General features: G+C 36.9%; 43 non-coding genes across 43 annotated transcripts; all 43 read right to left on the reverse strand.

The window, feature by feature from the left end:
* Positions 1 to 155: 155 nt before the first annotated feature.
* TRNAG-UCC (transfer RNA glycine (anticodon UCC)) lies at positions 156 to 227 on the reverse strand. The gene has a single exon. It is a non-coding gene; the product is annotated as a tRNA-Gly (tRNA).
* A 421-nt stretch (positions 228 to 648) lies between these two features.
* TRNAG-UCC (transfer RNA glycine (anticodon UCC)) lies at positions 649 to 720 on the reverse strand. The gene has a single exon. It is a non-coding gene; the product is annotated as a tRNA-Gly (tRNA).
* A 421-nt stretch (positions 721 to 1141) lies between these two features.
* On the reverse strand, positions 1142 to 1213 carry TRNAG-UCC (transfer RNA glycine (anticodon UCC)). The gene has a single exon. It is a non-coding gene; the product is annotated as a tRNA-Gly (tRNA).
* A 915-nt stretch (positions 1214 to 2128) lies between these two features.
* On the reverse strand, positions 2129 to 2200 carry TRNAG-UCC (transfer RNA glycine (anticodon UCC)). Its single transcript has one exon. It is a non-coding gene; the product is annotated as a tRNA-Gly (tRNA).
* Positions 2201 to 2621: 421 nt separating this feature from the next.
* Positions 2622 to 2693, reverse strand: TRNAG-UCC (transfer RNA glycine (anticodon UCC)). The gene has a single exon. It is a non-coding gene; the product is annotated as a tRNA-Gly (tRNA).
* A 421-nt stretch (positions 2694 to 3114) lies between these two features.
* Positions 3115 to 3186, reverse strand: TRNAG-UCC (transfer RNA glycine (anticodon UCC)). Its single transcript has one exon. It is a non-coding gene; the product is annotated as a tRNA-Gly (tRNA).
* Positions 3187 to 3608: 422 nt separating this feature from the next.
* On the reverse strand, positions 3609 to 3680 carry TRNAG-UCC (transfer RNA glycine (anticodon UCC)). The gene has a single exon. It is a non-coding gene; the product is annotated as a tRNA-Gly (tRNA).
* A 422-nt stretch (positions 3681 to 4102) lies between these two features.
* On the reverse strand, positions 4103 to 4174 carry TRNAG-UCC (transfer RNA glycine (anticodon UCC)). Its single transcript has one exon. It is a non-coding gene; the product is annotated as a tRNA-Gly (tRNA).
* Positions 4175 to 4596: 422 nt separating this feature from the next.
* TRNAG-UCC (transfer RNA glycine (anticodon UCC)) lies at positions 4597 to 4668 on the reverse strand. The gene has a single exon. It is a non-coding gene; the product is annotated as a tRNA-Gly (tRNA).
* Positions 4669 to 5089: 421 nt separating this feature from the next.
* TRNAG-UCC (transfer RNA glycine (anticodon UCC)) lies at positions 5090 to 5161 on the reverse strand. The gene has a single exon. It is a non-coding gene; the product is annotated as a tRNA-Gly (tRNA).
* Positions 5162 to 5582: 421 nt separating this feature from the next.
* TRNAG-UCC (transfer RNA glycine (anticodon UCC)) lies at positions 5583 to 5654 on the reverse strand. The gene has a single exon. It is a non-coding gene; the product is annotated as a tRNA-Gly (tRNA).
* Positions 5655 to 6074: 420 nt separating this feature from the next.
* Positions 6075 to 6146, reverse strand: TRNAG-UCC (transfer RNA glycine (anticodon UCC)). Its single transcript has one exon. It is a non-coding gene; the product is annotated as a tRNA-Gly (tRNA).
* A 422-nt stretch (positions 6147 to 6568) lies between these two features.
* TRNAG-UCC (transfer RNA glycine (anticodon UCC)) lies at positions 6569 to 6640 on the reverse strand. Its single transcript has one exon. It is a non-coding gene; the product is annotated as a tRNA-Gly (tRNA).
* Positions 6641 to 7061: 421 nt separating this feature from the next.
* TRNAG-UCC (transfer RNA glycine (anticodon UCC)) lies at positions 7062 to 7133 on the reverse strand. Its single transcript has one exon. It is a non-coding gene; the product is annotated as a tRNA-Gly (tRNA).
* A 421-nt stretch (positions 7134 to 7554) lies between these two features.
* Positions 7555 to 7626, reverse strand: TRNAG-UCC (transfer RNA glycine (anticodon UCC)). Its single transcript has one exon. It is a non-coding gene; the product is annotated as a tRNA-Gly (tRNA).
* Positions 7627 to 8047: 421 nt separating this feature from the next.
* TRNAG-UCC (transfer RNA glycine (anticodon UCC)) lies at positions 8048 to 8119 on the reverse strand. Its single transcript has one exon. It is a non-coding gene; the product is annotated as a tRNA-Gly (tRNA).
* A 422-nt stretch (positions 8120 to 8541) lies between these two features.
* TRNAG-UCC (transfer RNA glycine (anticodon UCC)) lies at positions 8542 to 8613 on the reverse strand. The gene has a single exon. It is a non-coding gene; the product is annotated as a tRNA-Gly (tRNA).
* Positions 8614 to 9034: 421 nt separating this feature from the next.
* TRNAG-UCC (transfer RNA glycine (anticodon UCC)) lies at positions 9035 to 9106 on the reverse strand. The gene has a single exon. It is a non-coding gene; the product is annotated as a tRNA-Gly (tRNA).
* A 422-nt stretch (positions 9107 to 9528) lies between these two features.
* On the reverse strand, positions 9529 to 9600 carry TRNAG-UCC (transfer RNA glycine (anticodon UCC)). The gene has a single exon. It is a non-coding gene; the product is annotated as a tRNA-Gly (tRNA).
* Positions 9601 to 10021: 421 nt separating this feature from the next.
* Positions 10022 to 10093, reverse strand: TRNAG-UCC (transfer RNA glycine (anticodon UCC)). The gene has a single exon. It is a non-coding gene; the product is annotated as a tRNA-Gly (tRNA).
* Positions 10094 to 10515: 422 nt separating this feature from the next.
* TRNAG-UCC (transfer RNA glycine (anticodon UCC)) lies at positions 10516 to 10587 on the reverse strand. The gene has a single exon. It is a non-coding gene; the product is annotated as a tRNA-Gly (tRNA).
* A 421-nt stretch (positions 10588 to 11008) lies between these two features.
* TRNAG-UCC (transfer RNA glycine (anticodon UCC)) lies at positions 11009 to 11080 on the reverse strand. The gene has a single exon. It is a non-coding gene; the product is annotated as a tRNA-Gly (tRNA).
* A 421-nt stretch (positions 11081 to 11501) lies between these two features.
* TRNAG-UCC (transfer RNA glycine (anticodon UCC)) lies at positions 11502 to 11573 on the reverse strand. The gene has a single exon. It is a non-coding gene; the product is annotated as a tRNA-Gly (tRNA).
* A 422-nt stretch (positions 11574 to 11995) lies between these two features.
* TRNAG-UCC (transfer RNA glycine (anticodon UCC)) lies at positions 11996 to 12067 on the reverse strand. Its single transcript has one exon. It is a non-coding gene; the product is annotated as a tRNA-Gly (tRNA).
* Positions 12068 to 12489: 422 nt separating this feature from the next.
* TRNAG-UCC (transfer RNA glycine (anticodon UCC)) lies at positions 12490 to 12561 on the reverse strand. Its single transcript has one exon. It is a non-coding gene; the product is annotated as a tRNA-Gly (tRNA).
* Positions 12562 to 12982: 421 nt separating this feature from the next.
* On the reverse strand, positions 12983 to 13054 carry TRNAG-UCC (transfer RNA glycine (anticodon UCC)). The gene has a single exon. It is a non-coding gene; the product is annotated as a tRNA-Gly (tRNA).
* Positions 13055 to 13475: 421 nt separating this feature from the next.
* TRNAG-UCC (transfer RNA glycine (anticodon UCC)) lies at positions 13476 to 13547 on the reverse strand. Its single transcript has one exon. It is a non-coding gene; the product is annotated as a tRNA-Gly (tRNA).
* Positions 13548 to 13968: 421 nt separating this feature from the next.
* TRNAG-UCC (transfer RNA glycine (anticodon UCC)) lies at positions 13969 to 14040 on the reverse strand. Its single transcript has one exon. It is a non-coding gene; the product is annotated as a tRNA-Gly (tRNA).
* A 421-nt stretch (positions 14041 to 14461) lies between these two features.
* On the reverse strand, positions 14462 to 14533 carry TRNAG-UCC (transfer RNA glycine (anticodon UCC)). Its single transcript has one exon. It is a non-coding gene; the product is annotated as a tRNA-Gly (tRNA).
* A 421-nt stretch (positions 14534 to 14954) lies between these two features.
* TRNAG-UCC (transfer RNA glycine (anticodon UCC)) lies at positions 14955 to 15026 on the reverse strand. The gene has a single exon. It is a non-coding gene; the product is annotated as a tRNA-Gly (tRNA).
* Positions 15027 to 15447: 421 nt separating this feature from the next.
* On the reverse strand, positions 15448 to 15519 carry TRNAG-UCC (transfer RNA glycine (anticodon UCC)). Its single transcript has one exon. It is a non-coding gene; the product is annotated as a tRNA-Gly (tRNA).
* A 422-nt stretch (positions 15520 to 15941) lies between these two features.
* TRNAG-UCC (transfer RNA glycine (anticodon UCC)) lies at positions 15942 to 16013 on the reverse strand. Its single transcript has one exon. It is a non-coding gene; the product is annotated as a tRNA-Gly (tRNA).
* A 421-nt stretch (positions 16014 to 16434) lies between these two features.
* Positions 16435 to 16506, reverse strand: TRNAG-UCC (transfer RNA glycine (anticodon UCC)). Its single transcript has one exon. It is a non-coding gene; the product is annotated as a tRNA-Gly (tRNA).
* A 421-nt stretch (positions 16507 to 16927) lies between these two features.
* TRNAG-UCC (transfer RNA glycine (anticodon UCC)) lies at positions 16928 to 16999 on the reverse strand. Its single transcript has one exon. It is a non-coding gene; the product is annotated as a tRNA-Gly (tRNA).
* Positions 17000 to 17420: 421 nt separating this feature from the next.
* Positions 17421 to 17492, reverse strand: TRNAG-UCC (transfer RNA glycine (anticodon UCC)). Its single transcript has one exon. It is a non-coding gene; the product is annotated as a tRNA-Gly (tRNA).
* Positions 17493 to 17913: 421 nt separating this feature from the next.
* On the reverse strand, positions 17914 to 17985 carry TRNAG-UCC (transfer RNA glycine (anticodon UCC)). Its single transcript has one exon. It is a non-coding gene; the product is annotated as a tRNA-Gly (tRNA).
* Positions 17986 to 18407: 422 nt separating this feature from the next.
* TRNAG-UCC (transfer RNA glycine (anticodon UCC)) lies at positions 18408 to 18479 on the reverse strand. Its single transcript has one exon. It is a non-coding gene; the product is annotated as a tRNA-Gly (tRNA).
* Positions 18480 to 18901: 422 nt separating this feature from the next.
* On the reverse strand, positions 18902 to 18973 carry TRNAG-UCC (transfer RNA glycine (anticodon UCC)). The gene has a single exon. It is a non-coding gene; the product is annotated as a tRNA-Gly (tRNA).
* Positions 18974 to 19394: 421 nt separating this feature from the next.
* Positions 19395 to 19466, reverse strand: TRNAG-UCC (transfer RNA glycine (anticodon UCC)). The gene has a single exon. It is a non-coding gene; the product is annotated as a tRNA-Gly (tRNA).
* A 421-nt stretch (positions 19467 to 19887) lies between these two features.
* On the reverse strand, positions 19888 to 19959 carry TRNAG-UCC (transfer RNA glycine (anticodon UCC)). The gene has a single exon. It is a non-coding gene; the product is annotated as a tRNA-Gly (tRNA).
* A 421-nt stretch (positions 19960 to 20380) lies between these two features.
* Positions 20381 to 20452, reverse strand: TRNAG-UCC (transfer RNA glycine (anticodon UCC)). Its single transcript has one exon. It is a non-coding gene; the product is annotated as a tRNA-Gly (tRNA).
* A 421-nt stretch (positions 20453 to 20873) lies between these two features.
* TRNAG-UCC (transfer RNA glycine (anticodon UCC)) lies at positions 20874 to 20945 on the reverse strand. Its single transcript has one exon. It is a non-coding gene; the product is annotated as a tRNA-Gly (tRNA).
* Positions 20946 to 21366: 421 nt separating this feature from the next.
* TRNAG-UCC (transfer RNA glycine (anticodon UCC)) lies at positions 21367 to 21438 on the reverse strand. Its single transcript has one exon. It is a non-coding gene; the product is annotated as a tRNA-Gly (tRNA).
* Positions 21439 to 21691: the final 253 nt, after the last annotated feature.

Consider the following 21691-nt stretch of genomic DNA (forward strand, 5'->3'; position numbering starts at 1 on the left):
TTACAAATCAATATAACACCAACACCTACAAAGCATCTCTACTTTTTCTGCGTTCTACGTTTCAGCTAAATTAGTACAAACAATGCAAGATCAGCAGAAGGATTTGCAGAGTTTGTTCACAAAAAGCTTAAAACAAAAAAAAAGTACCTATTTCATGCGTTGGCCGGGAATCGAACCCGGGTCAACTGCTTGGAAGGCAGCTATGCTCACCACTATACCACCAACGCCTACACTTTATAGTTTTTTTTGTGTAACTTCTCCGGCAGTAACTGCTTAATAGCGTGTCATGAATGAAAGATCAGTATAATTGAATGCAGTAAGTGTTCACAAAAAGATTAAAAAACACAAAATACAAGAAATTATTTTACTTTTGCCACGGGTTCCAAAATTGGAAAATGAGCACAAGGGTTTGCAGAGAGTTTTACAAAAGTTTTAAAAATCACAAGTAGCGATTGCCAGAACATGAAGCAGGGTTACCGTTTTGGAAGGCACCTTTACAAATCAATATAACACCAACACCTACAAAGCATCTCTACTTTTTCTGCGTTCTACGTTTCAGCTAAATTAGTACAAACAATGCAAGATCAGCAAAAGGATTTTCAGAGTTTGTTCACAAAAAGCTTAAAACAAAAAAAAATACCTATTTCATGCATTGGCCGGGAATCGAACCCGGGTCAACTGCTTGGAAGGCAGCTATGCTCACCACTATACCACCAACGCCTACACTTTATAGTTTTTTTTGTGTATTTTCTCCGGCAGTTACTGCTTAATAGCGTGTCATGAAAGAAAGATCAGTATAATTGAATGCAGTAAGTGTTCACAAAAAGATTAAAAAACACAAAATACAAGAAATTATTTTACTTTTGCCACGGGTTCCAAAATTGGAAAATGAGCACAAGGGTTTGCAGAGAGTTTTACAAAAGTTTTAAAAATCACAAGTAGCGATTGCCAGAACATGAAGCAGGGTTACCGTTTTGGAAGGCACCTTTACAAATAAATATAACACCAACACCTACAAAGCATCTCTACTTTTTCTGCGTTCTACGTTTCAGCTAAATTAGTACAAACAATGCAAGATCAGCAGAAGGATTTGCAGAGTTTGTTCACAAAAAGCTTAAAACAAAAAAAAATACCTATTTCATGCGTTGGCCGGGAATCGAACCCAGGTCAACTGCTTGGAAGGCAGCTATGCTCACCACTATACCACCAACGCCTACACTTTATAGTTTTTTTTGTGTAACTTCTCCGGCAGTAACTGCTTAATAGCGTGTCATGAATGAAAGATCAGTATAATTGAATGCAGTAAGTGTTCACAAAAAGATTAAAAAACACAAAATACAAGAAATTATTTTACTTTTGCCACGGGTTCCAAAATTGGAAAATGAGCACAAGGGTTTGCAGAGAGTTTTACAAAAGTTTTAAAAATCACAAGTAGCGATTGCCAGAACATGAAGCAGGGTTACCGTTTTGGAAGGCACCTTTACAAATAAATATAACACCAACACCTACAAAGCATCTCTACTTTTTCTGCGTTCTACGTTTCAGCTAAATTAGTACAAACAATGCAAGATCAGCAAAAGGATTTTCAGAGTTTGTTCACAAAAAGCTTAAAACAAAAAAAAATACCTATTTCATGCGTTGGCCGGGAAACGAACCCGGGTCAACTGCTTGGAAGGCAGCTATGCTCACCACTATACCACCAACGCCTACACTTTATAGTTTTTTTTGCGTATTTTCTCCGGCAGTTACTGCTTAATAGCGTGTCATGAAAGAAAGATCAGTATAATTGAATGCAGTAAGTGTTCACAAAAAGATTAAAAAACACAAAATACAAGAAATTATTTTACTTTTGCCACGGGTTCCAAAATTGGAAAATGAGCACAAGGGTTTGCAGAGAGTTTTACAAAAGTTTTAAAAATCACAAGTAGCGATTGCCAGAACATGAAGCAGGGTTACCGTTTTGGAAGGCACCTTTACAAATCAATATAACACCAACACCTACAAAGCATCTCTACTTTTTCTGCGTTCTACGTTTCAGCTAAATTAGTACAAACAATGCAAGATCAGCAGAAGGATTTGCAGAGTTTGTTCACAAAAAGCTTAAAACAAAAAAAAAATACCTATTTCATGCGTTGGCCGGGAATTGAACCCGGGTCAACTGCTTGGAAGGCAGCTATGCTCACCACTATACCACCAACGCCTTCACTTTATAGTTTTTTTTGTGTATTTTCTCCGGCAGTTACTGCTTAATAGCGTGTCATGAATGAAAGATCAGTATAATTGAATGCAGTAAGTGTTCACAAAAAGATTAAAAAACACAAAATACAAGAAATTATTTTACTTTTGCCACGGGTTCCAAAATTGGAAAATGAGCACAAGGGTTTGCAGAGAGTTTTACAAAAGTTTTAAAAATCACAAGTAGCGATTGCCAGAACATGAAGCAGGGTTACCGTTTTGGAAGGCACCTTTACAAATAAATATAACACCAACACCTACAAAGCATCTCTACTTTTTCTGCGTTCTACGTTTCAGCTAAATTAGTACAAACAATGCAAGATCAGCAAAAGGATTTTCAGAGTTTGTTCACAAAAAGCTTAAAACAAAAAAAAATACCTATTTCATGCGTTGGCCGGGAATCGAACCCGGGTCAACTGCTTGGAAGGCAGCTATGCTCACCACTATACCACCAACGCCTACACTTTATAGTTTTTTTTGTGTATTTTCTCCGGCAGTTACTGCTTAATAGCGTGTCATGAAAGAAAGATCAGTATAATTGAATGCAGTAAGTGTTCACAAAAAGATTAAAAAACACAAAATACAAGAAATTATTTTACTTTTGCCACGGGTTCCAAAATTGGAAAATGAGCACAAGGGTTTGCAGAGAGTTTTACAAAAGTTTTAAAAATCACAAGTAGCGATTGCCAGAACATGAAGCAGGGTTACCGTTTTGGAAGGCACCTTTACAAATCAATATAACACCAACACCTACAAAGCATCTCTACTTTTTCTGCGTTCTACGTTTCAGCTAAATTAGTACAAACAATGCAAGATCAGCAGAAGGATTTTCAGAGTTTGTTCACAAAAAGCTTAAAACAAAAAAAAATACCTATTTCATGCGTTGGCCGGGAATCGAACCCGGGTCAACTGCTTGGAAGGCAGCTATGCTCACCACTATACCACCAACGCCTACACTTTATAGTTTTTTTTGTGTATTTTCTCCGGCAGTTACTGCTTAATAGCGTGTCATGAAAGAAAGATCAGTATAATTGAATGCAGTAAGTGTTCACAAAAAGATTAAAAAACACAAAATACAAGAAATTATTTTACTTTTGCCACGGGTTCCAAAATTGGAAAATGAGCACAAGGGTTTGCAGAGAGTTTTACAAAAGTTTTAAAAATCACAAGTAGCGATTGCCAGAACATGAAGCAGGGTTACCGTTTTGGAAGGTACCTTTACAAATCAATATAACACCAACACCTACAAAGCATCTCTACTTTTTCTGCGTTCTACGTTTCAGCTAAATTAGTACAAACAATGCAAGATCAGCAGAAGGATTTGCAGAGTTTGTTCACAAAAAGCTTAAAACAGAAAAAAAATACCTATTTCATGCGTTGGCCGGGAATCGAACCCGGGTCAACTGCTTGGAAGGCAGCTATGCTCACCACTATACCACCAACGCCTACAATTTATAGTTTTTTTTGTGTATTTTCTCCGGCAGTTACTGCTTAATAGCGTGTCATGAAAGAAAGATCAGTATAATTGAATGCAGTAAGTGTTCACAAAAAGATTAAAAAACACAAAATACAAGAAATTATTTTACTTTTGCCACGGGTTCCAAAATTGGAAAATGAGCACAAGGGTTTGCAGAGAGTTTTACAAAAGTTTTAAAAATCACAAGTAGCGATTGCCAGAACATGAAGCAGGGTTACCGTTTTGGAAGGCACCTTTACAAATCAATATAACACCAACACCTACAAAGCATCTCTACTTTTTCTGCGTTCTACGTTTCAGCTAAATTAGTACAAACAATGCAAGATCAGCAGAAGGATTTGCAGAGTTTGTTCACAAAAAGCTTAAAACAAAAAAAAAGTACCTATTTCATGCGTTGGCCGGGAATCGAACCCGGGTCAACTGCTTGGAAGGCAGCTATGCTCACCACTATACCACCAACGCCTACACTTTATAGTTTTTTTTGTGTAACTTCTCCGGCAGTAACTGCTTAATAGCGTGTCATGAATGAAAGATCAGTATAATTGAATGCAGTAAGTGTTCACAAAAAGATTAAAAAACACAAAATACAAGAAATTATTTTACTTTTGCCACGGGTTCCAAAATTGGAAAATGAGCACAAGGGTTTGCAGAGAGTTTTACAAAAGTTTTAAAAATCACAAGTAGCGATTGCCAGAACATGAAGCAGGGTTACCGTTTTGGAAGGCACCTTTACAAATCAATATAACACCAACACCTACAAAGCATCTCTACTTTTTCTGCGTTCTACGTTTCAGCTAAATTAGTACAAACAATGCAAGATCAGCAAAAGGATTTTCAGAGTTTGTTCACAAAAAGCTTAAAACAAAAAAAAAATACCTATTTCATGCATTGGCCGGGAATCGAACCCGGGTCAACTGCTTGGAAGGCAGCTATGCTCACCACTATACCACCAACGCCTACACTTTATAGTTTTTTTTGTGTATTTTCTCCGGCAGTTACTGCTTAATAGCGTGTCATGAAAGAAAGATCAGTATAATTGAATGCAGTAAGTGTTCACAAAAAGATTAAAAAACACAAAATACAAGAAATTATTTTACTTTTGCCACGGGTTCCAAAATTGGAAAATGAGCACAAGGGTTTGCAGAGAGTTTTACAAAAGTTTTAAAAATCACAAGTAGCGATTGCCAGAACATGAAGCAGGGTTACCGTTTTGGAAGGCACCTTTACAAATAAATATAACACCAACACCTACAAAGCATCTCTACTTTTTCTGCGTTCTACGTTTCAGCTAAATTAGTACAAACAATGCAAGATCAGCAAAAGGATTTTCAGAGTTTGTTCACAAAAAGCTTAAAACAAAAAAAAATACCTATTTCATGCGTTGGCCGGGAATCGAACCCGGGTCAACTGCTTGGAAGGCAGCTATGCTCACCACTATACCACCAACGCCTACACTTTATAGTTTTTTTTGCGTATTTTCTCCGGCAGTTACTGCTTAATAGCGTGTCATGAAAGAAAGATCAGTATAATTGAATGCAGTAAGTGTTCACAAAAAGATTAAAAAACACAAAATACAAGAAATTATTTTACTTTTGCCACGGGTTCCAAAATTGGAAAATGAGCACAAGGGTTTGCAGAGAGTTTTACAAAAGTTTTAAAAATCACAAGTAGCGATTGCCAGAACATGAAGCAGGGTTACCGTTTTGGAAGGCACCTTTACAAATCAATATAACACCAACACCTACAAAGCATCTCTACTTTTTCTGCGTTCTACGTTTCAGCTAAATTAGTACAAACAATGCAAGATCAGCAGAAGGATTTGCAGAGTTTGTTCACAAAAAGCTTAAAACAAAAAAAAATACCTATTTCATGCGTTGGCCGGGAATCGAACCCAGGTCAACTGCTTGGAAGGCAGCTATGCTCACCACTATACCACCAACGCCTACACTTTATAGTTTTTTTTGTGTAACTTCTCCGGCAGTAACTGCTTAATAGCGTGTCATGAATGAAAGATCAGTATAATTGAATGCAGTAAGTGTTCACAAAAAGATTAAAAAACACAAAATACAAGAAATTATTTTACTTTTGCCACGGGTTCCAAAATTGGAAAATGAGCACAAGGGTTTGCAGAGAGTTTTACAAAAGTTTTAAAAATCACAAGTAGCGATTGCCAGAACATGAAGCAGGGTTACCGTTTTGGAAGGCACCTTTACAAATAAATATAACACCAACACCTACAAAGCATCTCTACTTTTTCTGCGTTCTACGTTTCAGCTAAATTAGTACAAACAATGCAAGATCAGCAAAAGGATTTTCAGAGTTTGTTCACAAAAAGCTTAAAACAAAAAAAAAACCTATTTCATGCGTTGGCCGGGAATCGAACCCGGGTCAACTGCTTGGAAGGCAGCTATGCTCACCACTATACCACCAACGCCTACACTTTATAGTTTTTTTTGCGTATTTTCTCCGGCAGTTACTGCTTAATAGCGTGTCATGAAAGAAAGATCAGTATAATTGAATGCAGTAAGTGTTCACAAAAAGATTAAAAAACACAAAATACAAGAAATTATTTTACTTTTGCCACGGGTTCCAAAATTGGAAAATGAGCACAAGGGTTTGCAGAGAGTTTTACAAAAGTTTTAAAAATCACAAGTAGCGATTGCCAGAACATGAAGCAGGGTTACCGTTTTGGAAGGCACCTTTACAAATCAATATAACACCAACACCTACAAAGCATCTCTACTTTTTCTGCGTTCTACGTTTCAGCTAAATTAGTACAAACAATGCAAGATCAGCAGAAGGATTTGCAGAGTTTGTTCACAAAAAGCTTAAAACAAAAAAAAAATACCTATTTCATGCGTTGGCCGGGAATCGAACCCGGGTCAACTGCTTGGAAGGCAGCTATGCTCACCACTATACCACCAACGCCTTCACTTTATAGTTTTTTTTGTGTATTTTCTCCGGCAGTTACTGCTTAATAGCGTGTCATGAATGAAAGATCAGTATAATTGAATGCAGTAAGTGTTCACAAAAAGATTAAAAAACACAAAATACAAGAAATTATTTTACTTTTGCCACGGGTTCCAAAATTGGAAAATGAGCACAAGGGTTTGCAGAGAGTTTTACAAAAGTTTTAAAAATCACAAGTAGCGATTGCCAGAACATGAAGCAGGGTTACCGTTTTGGAAGGCACCTTTACAAATAAATATAACACCAACACCTACAAAGCATCTCTACTTTTTCTGCGTTCTACGTTTCAGCTAAATTAGTACAAACAATGCAAGATCAGCAAAAGGATTTTCAGAGTTTGTTCACAAAAAGCTTAAAACAAAAAAAAATACCTATTTCATGCGTTGGCCGGGAATCGAACCCGGGTCAACTGCTTGGAAGGCAGCTATGCTCACCACTATACCACCAACGCCTACACTTTATAGTTTTTTTTGTGTATTTTCTCCGGCAGTTACTGCTTAATAGCGTGTCATGAAAGAAAGATCAGTATAATTGAATGCAGTAAGTGTTCACAAAAAGATTAAAAAACACAAAATACAAGAAATTATTTTACTTTTGCCACGGGTTCCAAAATTGGAAAATGAGCACAAGGGTTTGCAGAGAGTTTTACAAAAGTTTTAAAAATCACAAGTAGCGATTGCCAGAACATGAAGCAGGGTTACCGTTTTGGAAGGCACCTTTACAAATCAATATAACACCAACACCTACAAAGCATCTCTACTTTTTCTGCGTTCTACGTTTCAGCTAAATTAGTACAAACAATGCAAGATCAGCAAAAGGATTTTCAGAGTTTGTTCACAAAAAGCTTAAAACAAAAAAAAATACCTATTTCATGCGTTGGCCGGGAATCGAACCCGGGTCAACTGCTTGGAAGGCAGCTATGCTCACCACTATACCACCAACGCCTACACTTTATAGTTTTTTTTGTGTATTTTCTCCGGCAGTTACTGCTTAATAGCGTGTCATGAAAGAAAGATCAGTATAATTGAATGCAGTAAGTGTTCACAAAAAGATTAAAAAACACAAAATACAAGAAATTATTTTACTTTTGCCACGGGTTCCAAAATTGGAAAATGAGCACAAGGGTTTGCAGAGAGTTTTACAAAAGTTTTAAAAATCACAAGTAGCGATTGCCAGAACATGAAGCAGGGTTACCGTTTTGGAAGGCACCTTTACAAATCAATATAACACCAACACCTACAAAGCATCTCTACTTTTTCTGCGTTCTACGTTTCAGCTAAATTAGTACAAACAATGCAAGATCAGCAGAAGGATTTTCAGAGTTTGTTCACAAAAAGCTTAAAACAAAAAAAAATACCTATTTCATGCGTTGGCCGGGAATCGAACCCGGGTCAACTGCTTGGAAGGCAGCTATGCTCACCACTATACCACCAACGCCTACACTTTATAGTTTTTTTTGTGTATTTTCTCCGGCAGTTACTGCTTAATAGCGTGTCATGAAAGAAAGATCAGTATAATTGAATGCAGTAAGTGTTCACAAAAAGATTAAAAAACACAAAATACAAGAAATTATTTTACTTTTGCCACGGGTTCCAAAATTGGAAAATGAGCACAAGGGTTTGCAGAGAGTTTTACAAAAGTTTTAAAAATCACAAGTAGCGATTGCCAGAACATGAAGCAGGGTTACCGTTTTGGAAGGCACCTTTACAAATCAATATAACACCAACACCTACAAAGCATCTCTACTTTTTCTGCGTTCTACGTTTCAGCTAAATTAGTACAAACAATGCAAGATCAGCAGAAGGATTTGCAGAGTTTGTTCACAAAAAGCTTAAAACAAAAAAAAAGTACCTATTTCATGCGTTGGCCGGGAATCGAACCCGGGTCAACTGCTTGGAAGGCAGCTATGCTCACCACTATACCACCAACGCCTACACTTTACAGTTTTTTTTGTGTAACTTCTCCGGCAGTAACTGCTTAATAGCGTGTCATGAATGAAAGATCAGTATAATTGAATGCAGTAAGTGTTCACAAAAAGATTAAAAAACACAAAATACAAGAAATTATTTTACTTTTGCCACGGGTTCCAAAATTGGAAAATGAGCACAAGGGTTTGCAGAGAGTTTTACAAAAGTTTTAAAAATCACAAGTAGCGATTGCCAGAACATGAAGCAGGGTTACCGTTTTGGAAGGCACCTTTACAAATCAATATAACACCAACACCTACAAAGCATCTCTACTTTTTCTGCGTTCTACGTTTCAGCTAAATTAGTACAAACAATGCAAGATCAGCAAAAGGATTTTCAGAGTTTGTTCACAAAAAGCTTAAAACAAAAAAAAATACCTATTTCATGCATTGGCCGGGAATCGAACCCGGGTCAACTGCTTGGAAGGCAGCTATGCTCACCACTATACCACCAACGCCTACACTTTATAGTTTTTTTTGTGTATTTTCTCCGGCAGTTACTGCTTAATAGCGTGTCATGAAAGAAAGATCAGTATAATTGAATGCAGTAAGTGTTCACAAAAAGATTAAAAAACACAAAATACAAGAAATTATTTTACTTTTGCCACGGGTTCCAAAATTGGAAAATGAGCACAAGGGTTTGCAGAGAGTTTTACAAAAGTTTTAAAAATCACAAGTAGCGATTGCCAGAACATGAAGCAGGGTTACCGTTTTGGAAGGCACCTTTACAAATAAATATAACACCAACACCTACAAAGCATCTCTACTTTTTCTGCGTTCTACGTTTCAGCTAAATTAGTACAAACAATGCAAGATCAGCAAAAGGATTTTCAGAGTTTGTTCACAAAAAGCTTAAAACAAAAAAAAAATACCTATTTCATGCGTTGGCCGGGAATCGAACCCGGGTCAACTGCTTGGAAGGCAGCTATGCTCACCACTATACCACCAACGCCTACACTTTATAGTTTTTTTTGCGTATTTTCTCCGGCAGTTACTGCTTAATAGCGTGTCATGAAAGAAAGATCAGTATAATTGAATGCAGTAAGTGTTCACAAAAAGATTAAAAAACACAAAATACAAGAAATTATTTTACTTTTGCCACGGGTTCCAAAATTGGAAAATGAGCACAAGGGTTTGCAGAGAGTTTTACAAAAGTTTTAAAAATCACAAGTAGCGATTGCCAGAACATGAAGCAGGGTTACCGTTTTGGAAGGCACCTTTACAAATCAATATAACACCAACACCTACAAAGCATCTCTACTTTTTCTGCGTTCTACGTTTCAGCTAAATTAGTACAAACAATGCAAGATCAGCAAAAGGATTTTCAGAGTTTGTTCACAAAAAGCTTAAAACAAAAAAAAATACCTATTTCATGCATTGGCCGGGAATCGAACCCGGGTCAACTGCTTGGAAGGCAGCTATGCTCACCACTATACCACCAACGCCTACACTTTATAGTTTTTTTTGTGTATTTTCTCCGGCAGTTACTGCTTAATAGCGTGTCATGAAAGAAAGATCAGTATAATTGAATGCAGTAAGTGTTCACAAAAAGATTAAAAAACACAAAATACAAGAAATTATTTTACTTTTGCCACGGGTTCCAAAATTGGAAAATGAGCACAAGGGTTTGCAGAGAGTTTTACAAAAGTTTTAAAAATCACAAGTAGCGATTGCCAGAACATGAAGCAGGGTTACCGTTTTGGAAGGCACCTTTACAAATAAATATAACACCAACACCTACAAAGCATCTCTACTTTTTCTGCGTTCTACGTTTCAGCTAAATTAGTACAAACAATGCAAGATCAGCAAAAGGATTTTCAGAGTTTGTTCACAAAAAGCTTAAAACAAAAAAAAAATACCTATTTCATGCGTTGGCCGGGAATCGAACCCGGGTCAACTGCTTGGAAGGCAGCTATGCTCACCACTATACCACCAACGCCTACACTTTATAGTTTTTTTTGCGTATTTTCTCCGGCAGTTACTGCTTAATAGCGTGTCATGAAAGAAAGATCAGTATAATTGAATGCAGTAAGTGTTCACAAAAAGATTAAAAAACACAAAATACAAGAAATTATTTTACTTTTGCCACGGGTTCCAAAATTGGAAAATGAGCACAAGGGTTTGCAGAGAGTTTTACAAAAGTTTTAAAAATCACAAGTAGCGATTGCCAGAACATGAAGCAGGGTTACCGTTTTGGAAGGCACCTTTACAAATCAATATAACACCAACACCTACAAAGCATCTCTACTTTTTCTGCGTTCTACGTTTCAGCTAAATTAGTACAAACAATGCAAGATCAGCAGAAGGATTTGCAGAGTTTGTTCACAAAAAGCTTAAAACAAAAAAAAATACCTATTCCATGCGTTGGCCGGGAATCGAACCCAGGTCAACTGCTTGGAAGGCAGCTATGCTCACCACTATACCACCAACGCCTACACTTTATAGTTTTTTTTGTGTAACTTCTCCGGCAGTAACTGCTTAATAGCGTGTCATGAATGAAAGATCAGTATAATTGAATGCAGTAAGTGTTCACAAAAAGATTAAAAAACACAAAATACAAGAAATTATTTTACTTTTGCCACGGGTTCCAAAATTGGAAAATGAGCACAAGGGTTTGCAGAGAGTTTTACAAAAGTTTTAAAAATCACAAGTAGCGATTGCCAGAACATGAAGCAGGGTTACCGTTTTGGAAGGCACCTTTACAAATAAATATAACACCAACACCTACAAAGCATCTCTACTTTTTCTGCGTTCTACGTTTCAGCTAAATTAGTACAAACAATGCAAGATCAGCAAAAGGATTTTCAGAGTTTGTTCACAAAAAGCTTAAAACAAAAAAAAATACCTATTTCATGCGTTGGCCGGGAATCGAACCCGGGTCAACTGCTTGGAAGGCAGCTATGCTCACCACTATACCACCAACGCCTACACTTTATAGTTTTTTTTGCGTATTTTCTCCGGCAGTTACTGCTTAATAGCGTGTCATGAAAGAAAGATCAGTATAATTGAATGCAGTAAGTGTTCACAAAAAGATTAAAAAACACAAAATACAAGAAATTATTTTACTTTTGCCACGGGTTCCAAAATTGGAAAATGAGCACAAGGGTTTGCAGAGAGTTTTACAAAAGTTTTAAAAATCACAAGTAGCGATTGCCAGAACATGAAGCAGGGTTACCGTTTTGGAAGGCACCTTTACAAATCAATATAACACCAACACCTACAAAGCATCTCTACTTTTTCTGCGTTCTACGTTTCAGCTAAATTAGTACAAACAATGCAAGATCAGCAGAAGGATTTGCAGAGTTTGTTCACAAAAAGCTTAAAACAAAAAAAAAATACCTATTTCATGCGTTGGCCGGGAATCGAACCCGGGTCAACTGCTTGGAAGGCAGCTATGCTCACCACTATACCACCAACGCCTTCACTTTATAGTTTTTTTTGTGTATTTTCTCCGGCAGTTACTGCTTAATAGCGTGTCATGAATGAAAGATCAGTATAATTGAATGCAGTAAGTGTTCACAAAAAGATTAAAAAACACAAAATACAAGAAATTATTTTACTTTTGCCACGGGTTCCAAAATTGGAAAATGAGCACAAGGGTTTGCAGAGAGTTTTACAAAAGTTTTAAAAATCACAAGTAGCGATTGCCAGAACATGAAGCAGGGTTACCGTTTTGGAAGGCACCTTTACAAATCAATATAACACCAACACCTACAAAGTATCTCTACTTTTTCTGCGTTCTACGTTTCAGCTAAATTAGTACAAACAATGCAAGATCAGCAGAAGGATTTGCAGAGTTTGTTCACAAAAAGCTTAAAACAAAAAAAAAGTACCTATTTCATGCGTTGGCCGGGAATCGAACCCGGGTCAACTGCTTGGAAGGCAGCTATGCTCACCACTATACCACCAACGCCTACACTTTACAGTTTTTTTTGTGTAACTTCTCCGGCAGTAACTGCTTAATAGCGTGTCATGAATGAAAGATCAGTATAATTGAATGCAGTAAGTGTTCACAAAAAGATTAAAAAACACAAAATACAAGAAATTATTTTACTTTTGCCACGGGTTCCAAAATTGGAAAATGAGCACAAGGGTTTGCAGAGAGTTTTACAAAAGTTTTAAAAATCACAAGTAGCGATTGCCAGAACATGAAGCAGGGTTACCGTTTTGGAAGGCACCTTTACAAATAAATATAACACCAACACCTACAAAGCATCTCTACTTTTTCTGCGTTCTACGTTTCAGCTAAATTAGTACAAACAATGCAAGATCAGCAAAAGGATTTTCAGAGTTTGTTCACAAAAAGCTTAAAACAAAAAAAAATACCTATTTCATGCGTTGGCCGGGAATCGAACCCGGGTCAACTGCTTGGAAGGCAGCTATGCTCACCACTATACCACCAACGCCTACACTTTATAGTTTTTTTTGCGTATTTTCTCCGGCAGTTACTGCTTAATAGCGTGTCATGAAAGAAAGATCAGTATAATTGAATGCAGTAAGTGTTCACAAAAAGATTAAAAAACACAAAATACAAGAAATTATTTTACTTTTGCCACGGGTTCCAAAATTGGAAAATGAGCACAAGGGTTTGCAGAGAGTTTTACAAAAGTTTTAAAAATCACAAGTAGCGATTGCCAGAACATGAAGCAGGGTTACCGTTTTGGAAGGCACCTTTACAAATCAATATAACACCAACACCTACAAAGCATCTCTACTTTTTCTGCGTTCTACGTTTCAGCTAAATTAGTACAAACAATGCAAGATCAGCAGAAGGATTTGCAGAGTTTGTTCACAAAAAGCTTAAAACAAAAAAAAATACCTATTCCATGCGTTGGCCGGGAATCGAACCCAGGTCAACTGCTTGGAAGGCAGCTATGCTCACCACTATACCACCAACGCCTACACTTTATAGTTTTTTTTGTGTAACTTCTCCGGCAGTAACTGCTTAATAGCGTGTCATGAATGAAAGATCAGTACAATTGAATGCAGTAAGTGTTCACAAAAAGATTAAAAAACACAAAATACAAGAAATTATTTTACTTTTGCCACGGGTTCCAAAATTGGAAAATGAGCACAAGGGTTTGCAGAGAGTTTTACAAAAGTTTTAAAAATCACAAGTAGCGATTGCCAGAACATGAAGCAGGGTTACCGTTTTGGAAGGCACCTTTACAAATAAATATAACACCAACACCTACAAAGCATCTCTACTTTTTCTGCGTTCTACGTTTCAGCTAAATTAGTACAAACAATGCAAGATCAGCAAAAGGATTTTCAGAGTTTGTTCACAAAAAGCTTAAAACAAAAAAAAATACCTATTTCATGCGTTGGCCGGGAATCGAACCCGGGTCAACTGCTTGGAAGGCAGCTATGCTCACCACTATACCACCAACGCCTACACTTTATAGTTTTTTTTGCGTATTTTCTCCGGCAGTTACTGCTTAATAGCGTGTCATGAAAGAAAGATCAGTATAATTGAATGCAGTAAGTGTTCACAAAAAGATTAAAAAACACAAAATACAAGAAATTATTTTACTTTTGCCACGGGTTCCAAAATTGGAAAATGAGCACAAGGGTTTGCAGAGAGTTTTACAAAAGTTTTAAAAATCACAAGTAGCGATTGCCAGAACATGAAGCAGGGTTACCGTTTTGGAAGGCACCTTTACAAATCAATATAACACCAACACCTACAAAGCATCTCTACTTTTTCTGCGTTCTACGTTTCAGCTAAATTAGTACAAACAATGCAAGATCAGCAGAAGGATTTGCAGAGTTTGTTCACAAAAAGCTTAAAACAAAAAAAAATACCTATTCCATGCGTTGGCCGGGAATCGAACCCAGGTCAACTGCTTGGAAGGCAGCTATGCTCACCACTATACCACCAACGCCTACACTTTATAGTTTTTTTTGTGTAACTTCTCCGGCAGTAACTGCTTAATAGCGTGTCATGAATGAAAGATCAGTATAATTGAATGCAGTAAGTGTTCACAAAAAGATTAAAAAACACAAAATACAAGAAATTATTTTACTTTTGCCACGGGTTCCAAAATTGGAAAATGAGCACAAGGGTTTGCAGAGAGTTTTACAAAAGTTTTAAAAATCACAAGTAGCGATTGCCAGAACATGAAGCAGGGTTACCGTTTTGGAAGGCACCTTTACAAATAAATATAACACCAACACCTACAAAGCATCTCTACTTTTTCTGCGTTCTACGTTTCAGCTAAATTAGTACAAACAATGCAAGATCAGCAAAAGGATTTTCAGAGTTTGTTCACAAAAAGCTTAAAACAAAAAAAAATACCTATTTCATGCGTTGGCCGGGAATCGAACCCGGGTCAACTGCTTGGAAGGCAGCTATGCTCACCACTATACCACCAACGCCTACACTTTATAGTTTTTTTTGCGTATTTTCTCCGGCAGTTACTGCTTAATAGCGTGTCATGAAAGAAAGATCAGTATAATTGAATGCAGTAAGTGTTCACAAAAAGATTAAAAAACACAAAATACAAGAAATTATTTTACTTTTGCCACGGGTTCCAAAATTGGAAAATGAGCACAAGGGTTTGCAGAGAGTTTTACAAAAGTTTTAAAAATCACAAGTAGCGATTGCCAGAACATGAAGCAGGGTTACCGTTTTGGAAGGCACCTTTACAAATCAATATAACACCAACACCTACAAAGCATCTCTACTTTTTCTGCGTTCTACGTTTCAGCTAAATTAGTACAAACAATGCAAGATCAGCAGAAGGATTTGCAGAGTTTGTTCACAAAAAGCTTAAAACAAAAAAAAATACCTATTTCATGCGTTGGCCGGGAATCGAACCCGGGTCAACTGCTTGGAAGGCAGCTATGCTCACCACTATACCACCAACGCCTTCACTTTATAGTTTTTTTTGTGTATTTTCTCCGGCAGTTACTGCTTAATAGCGTGTCATGAATGAAAGATCAGTATAATTGAATGCAGTAAGTGTTCACAAAAAGATTAAAAAACACAAAATACAAGAAATTATTTTACTTTTGCCACGGGTTCCAAAATTGGAAAATGAGCACAAGGGTTTGCAGAGAGTTTTACAAAAGTTTTAAAAATCACAAGTAGCGATTGCCAGAACATGAAGCAGGGTTACCGTTTTGGAAGGCACCTTTACAAATCAATATAACACCAACACCTACAAAGCATCTCTACTTTTTCTGCGTTCTACGTTTCAGCTAAATTAGTACAAACAATGCAAGATCAGCAGAAGGATTTGCAGAGTTTGTTCACAAAAAGCTTAAAACAAAAAAAAAGTACCTATTTCATGCGTTGGCCGGGAATCGAACCCGGGTCAACTGCTTGGAAGGCAGCTATGCTCACCACTATACCACCAACGCCTACACTTTACAGTTTTTTTTGTGTAACTTCTCCGGCAGTAACTGCTTAATAGCGTGTCATGAATGAAAGATCAGTATAATTGAATGCAGTAAGTGTTCACAAAAAGATTAAAAAACACAAAATACAAGAAATTATTTTACTTTTGCCACGGGTTCCAAAATTGGAAAATGAGCACAAGGGTTTGCAGAGAGTTTTACAAAAGTTTTAAAAATCACAAGTAGCGATTGCCAGAACATGAAGCAGGGTTACCGTTTTGGAAGGCACCTTTACAAATCAAGATAACACCAACACCTACAAAGCATCTCTACTTTTTCTGCGTTCTACGTTTCAGCTAAATTAGTACAAACAATGCAAGATCAGCAAAAGGATTTTCAGAGTTTGTTCACAAAAAGCTTAAAACAAAAAAAAATACCTATTTCATGCGTTGGCCGGGAATCGAACCCGGGTCAACTGCTTGGAAGGCAGCTATGCTCACCACTATACCACCAACGCCTACACTTTATAGTTTTTTTTGTGTATTTTCTCCGGCAGTTACTGCTTAATAGCGTGTCATGAAAGAAAGATCAGTATAATTGAATGCAGTAAGTGTTCACAAAAAGATTAAAAAACACAAAATACAAGAAATTATTTTACTTTTGCCACGGGTTCCAAAATTGGAAAATGAGCACAAGGGTTTGCAGAGAGTTTTACAAAAGTTTTAAAAATCACAAGTAGCGATTGCCAGAACATGAAGCAGGGTTACCGTTTTGGAAGGCACCTTTACAAATAAATATAACACCAACACCTACAAAGCATCTCTACTTTTTCTGCGTTCTACGTTTCAGCTAAATTAGTACAAACAATGCAAGATCAGCAAAAGGATTTTCAGAGTTTGTTCACAAAAAGCTTAAAACAAAAAAAAATACCTATTTCATGCGTTGGCCGGGAATCGAACCCGGGTCAACTGCTTGGAAGGCAGCTATGCTCACCACTATACCACCAACGCCTACACTTTATAGTTTTTTTTGCGTATTTTCTCCGGCAGTTACTGCTTAATAGCGTGTCATGAAAGAAAGATCAGTATAATTGAATGCAGTAAGTGTTCACAAAAAGATTAAAAAACACAAAATACAAGAAATTATTTTACTTTTGCCACGGGTTCCAAAATTGGAAAATGAGCACAAGGGTTTGCAGAGAGTTTTACAAAAGTTTTAAAAATCACAAGTAGCGATTGCCAGAACATGAAGCAGGGTTACCGTTTTGGAAGGCACCTTTACAAATCAATATAACACCAACACCTACAAAGCATCTCTACTTTTTCTGCGTTCTACGTTTCAGCTAAATTAGTACAAACAATGCAAGATCAGCAGAAGGATTTGCAGAGTTTGTTCACAAAAAGCTTAAAACAAAAAAAAATACCTATTTCATGCGTTGGCCGGGAATCGAACCCAGGTCAACTGCTTGGAAGGCAGCTATGCTCACCACTATACCACCAACGCCTACACTTTATAGTTTTTTTTGTGTAACTTCTCCGGCAGTAACTGCTTAATAGCGTGTCATGAATGAAAGATCAGTATAATTGAATGCAGTAAGTGTTCACAAAAAGATTAAAAAACACAAAATACAAGAAATTATTTTACTTTTGCCACGGGTTCCAAAATTGGAAAATGAGCACAAGGGTTTGCAGAGAGTTTTACAAAAGTTTTAAAAATCACAAGTAGCGATTGCCAGAACATGAAGCAGGGTTACCGTTTTGGAAGGCACCTTTACAAATAAATATAACACCAACACCTACAAAGCATCTCTACTTTTTCTGCGTTCTACGTTTCAGCTAAATTAGTACAAACAATGCAAGATCAGCAAAAGGATTTTCAGAGTTTGTTCACAAAAAGCTTAAAACAAAAAAAAATACCTATTTCATGCGTTGGCCGGGAATCGAACCCGGGTCAACTGCTTGGAAGGCAGCTATGCTCACCACTATACCACCAACGCCTACACTTTATAGTTTTTTTTGCGTATTTTCTCCGGCAGTTACTGCTTAATAGCGTGTCATGAAAGAAAGATCAGTATAATTGAATGCAGTAAGTGTTCACAAAAAGATTAAAAAACACAAAATACAAGAAATTATTTTACTTTTGCCACGGGTTCCAAAATTGGAAAATGAGCACAAGGGTTTGCAGAGAGTTTTACAAAAGTTTTAAAAATCACAAGTAGCGATTGCCAGAACATGAAGCAGGGTTACCGTTTTGGAAGGCACCTTTACAAATCAATATAACACCAACACCTACAAAGCATCTCTACTTTTTCTGCGTTCTACGTTTCAGCTAAATTAGTACAAACAATGCAAGATCAGCAGAAGGATTTGCAGAGTTTGTTCACAAAAAGCTTAAAACAAAAAAAAAATACCTATTTCATGCGTTGGCCGGGAATCGAACCCGGGTCAACTGCTTGGAAGGCAGCTATGCTCACCACTATACCACCAACGCCTTCACTTTATAGTTTTTTTTGTGTATTTTCTCCGGCAGTTACTGCTTAATAGCGTGTCATGAAAGAAAGATCAGTATAATTGAATGCAGTAAGTGTTCACAAAAAGATTAAAAAACACAAAATACAAGAAATTATTTTACTTTTGCCACGGGTTCCAAAATTGGAAAATGAGCACAAGGGTTTGCAGAGAGTTTTACAAAAGTTTTAAAAATCACAAGTAGCGATTGCCAGAACATGAAGCAGGGTTACCGTTTTGGAAGGCACCTTTACAAATCAATATAACACCAACACCTACAAAGCATCTCTACTTTTTCTGCGTTCTACGTTTCAGCTAAATTAGTACAAACAATGCAAGATCAGCAGAAGGATTTGCAGAGTTTGTTCACAAAAAGCTTAAAACAAAAAAAAAATACCTATTTCATGCGTTGGCCGGGAATCGAACCCGGGTCAACTGCTTGGAAGGCAGCTATGCTCACCACTATACCACCAACGCCTTCACTTTATAGTTTTTTTTGTGTATTTTCTCCGGCAGTTACTGCTTAATAGCGTGTCATGAATGAAAGATCAGTATAATTGAATGCAGTAAGTGTTCACAAAAAGATTAAAAAACACAAAATACAAGAAATTATTTTACTTTTGCCACGGGTTCCAAAATTGGAAAATGAGCACAAGGGTTTGCAGAGAGTTTTACAAAAGTTTTAAAAATCACAAGTAGCGATTGCCAGAACATGAAGCAGGGTTACCGTTTTGGAAGGCACCTTTACAAATCAATATAACACCAACACCTACAAAGCATCTCTACTTTTTCTGCGTTCTACGTTTCAGCTAAATTAGTACAAACAATGCAAGATCAGCAGAAGGATTTGCAGAGTTTGTTCACAAAAAGCTTAAAACAAAAAAAAATATCTATTTCATGCGTTGGCCGGGAATCGAACCCAGGTCAACTGCTTGGAAGGCAGCTATGCTCACCACTATACCACCAACGCCTACACTTTATAGTTTTTTTTGTGTAACTTCTCCGGCAGTAACTGCTTAATAGCGTGTCATGAATGAAAGATCAGTATAATTGAATGCAGTAAGTGTTCACAAAAAGATTAAAAAACACAAAATACAAGAAATTATTTTACTTTTGCCACGGGTTCCAAAATTGGAAAATGAGCACAAGGGTTTGCAGAGAGTTTTACAAAAGTTTTAAAAATCACAAGTAGCGATTGCCAGAACATGAAGCAGGGTTACCGTTTTGGAAGGCACCTTTACAAATCAATATAACACCAACACCTACAAAGCATCTCTACTTTTTCTGCGTTCTACGTTTCAGCTAAATTAGTACAAACAATGCAAGATCAGCAAAAGGATTTTCAGAGTTTGTTCACAAAAAGCTTAAAACAAAAAAAAATACCTATTTCATGCGTTGGCCGGGAATCGAACCCGGGTCAACTGCTTGGAAGGCAGCTATGCTCACCACTATACCACCAACGCCTTCACTTTATAGTTTTTTTTGTGTATTTTCTCCGGCAGTTACTGCTTAATAGCGTGTCATGAATGAAAGATCAGTATAATTGAATGCAGTAAGTGTTCACAAAAAGATTAAAAAACACAAAATACAAGAAATTATTTTACTTTTGCCACGGGTTCCAAAATTGGAAAATGAGCACAAGGGTTTGCAGAGAGTTTTACAAAAGTTTTAAAAATCACAAGTAGCGATTGCCAGAACATGAAGCAGGGTTACCGTTTTGGAAGGCACCTTTACAAATCAATATAACACCAACACCTACAAAGCATCTCTACTTTTTCTGCGTTCTACGTTTCAGCTAAATTAGTACAAACAATGCAAGATCAGCAAAAGGATTTTCAGAGTTTGTTCACAAAAAGCTTAAAACAAAAAAAAATACCTATTTCATGCGTTGGCCGGGAATCGAACCCGGGTCAACTGCTTGGAAGGCAGCTATGCTCACCACTATACCACCAACGCCTTCACTTTATAGTTTTTTATGTGTATTTTCTCCGGCAGTTACTGCTTAATAGCGAGTCATGAATGAAAGATCAGTATAATTGAATGCAGTAAGTGTTCACAAAAAGATTAAAAAACACAAAATACAAGAAATTATTTTACTTTTGCCACGGGTTCCAAAATTGGAAAATGAGCACAAGGGTTTGCAGAGAGTTTTACAAAAGTTTTAAAAATCACAAGTAGCGATTGCCAGAACATGAAGCAGGGTTACCGTTTTGGAAGTCACCTTTACAAATCAATATAACACCAACACCTACAAAGCATCTCTACTTTTTCTGCGTTCTACGTTTCAGCTAAATTAGTACAAACAATGCAAGATCAGCAGAAGGATTTGCAGAGTTTGTTCACAAAAAGCTTAAAACAAAAAAAAATACCTATTTCATGCATTGGCCGGGAATCGAACCCGGGTCAACTGCTTGGAAGGCAGCTATGCTCACCACTATACCACCAACGCCTACACTTTATAGTTTTTTTTGTGTAACTTCTCCGGCAGTAACTGCTTAATAGCGTGTCATGAATGAAAGATCAGTATAATTGAATGCAGTAAGTGTTCACAAAAAGATTAAAAAACACAAAATACAAGAAATTATTTTACTTTTGCCACGGGTTCCAAAATTGGAAAATGAGCACAAGGGTTTGCAGAGAGTTTTACAAAAGTTTTAAAAATCACAAGTAGCGATTGCCAGAACATGAAGCAGGGTTACCGTTTTGGAAGGCACCTTTACAAATCAATATAACACCAACACCTACAAAGCATCTCTACTTTTTCTGCGTTCTACGTTTCAGCTAAATTAGTACAAACAATGCAAGATCAGCAGAAGGATTTTCAGAGTTTGTTCACAAAAAGCTTAAAACCAAAAAAAATACCTATTTCATGCGTTGGCCGGGAATCGAACCCGGGTCAACTGCTTGGAAGGCAGCTATGCTCACCACTATACCACCAACGCCTACACTTTATAGTTTTTTTTGTGTATTTTCTCCGGCAGTTACTGCTTAATAGCGTGTCATGAAAGAAAGATCAGTATAATTGAATGCAGTAAGTGTTCACAAAAAGATTAAAAAACACAAAATACAAGAAATTATTTTACTTTTGCCACGGGTTCCAAAATTGGAAAATGAGCACAAGGGTTTGCAGAGAGTTTTACAAAAGTTTTAAAAATCACAAGTAGCGATTGCCAGAACATGAAGCAGGGTTACCGT

Source organism: Rhinoderma darwinii, chromosome 4 (genome assembly GCF_050947455.1).
Source record: "Rhinoderma darwinii isolate aRhiDar2 chromosome 4, aRhiDar2.hap1, whole genome shotgun sequence".
NCBI lineage: Eukaryota > Metazoa > Chordata > Amphibia > Anura > Rhinodermatidae > Rhinoderma > Rhinoderma darwinii.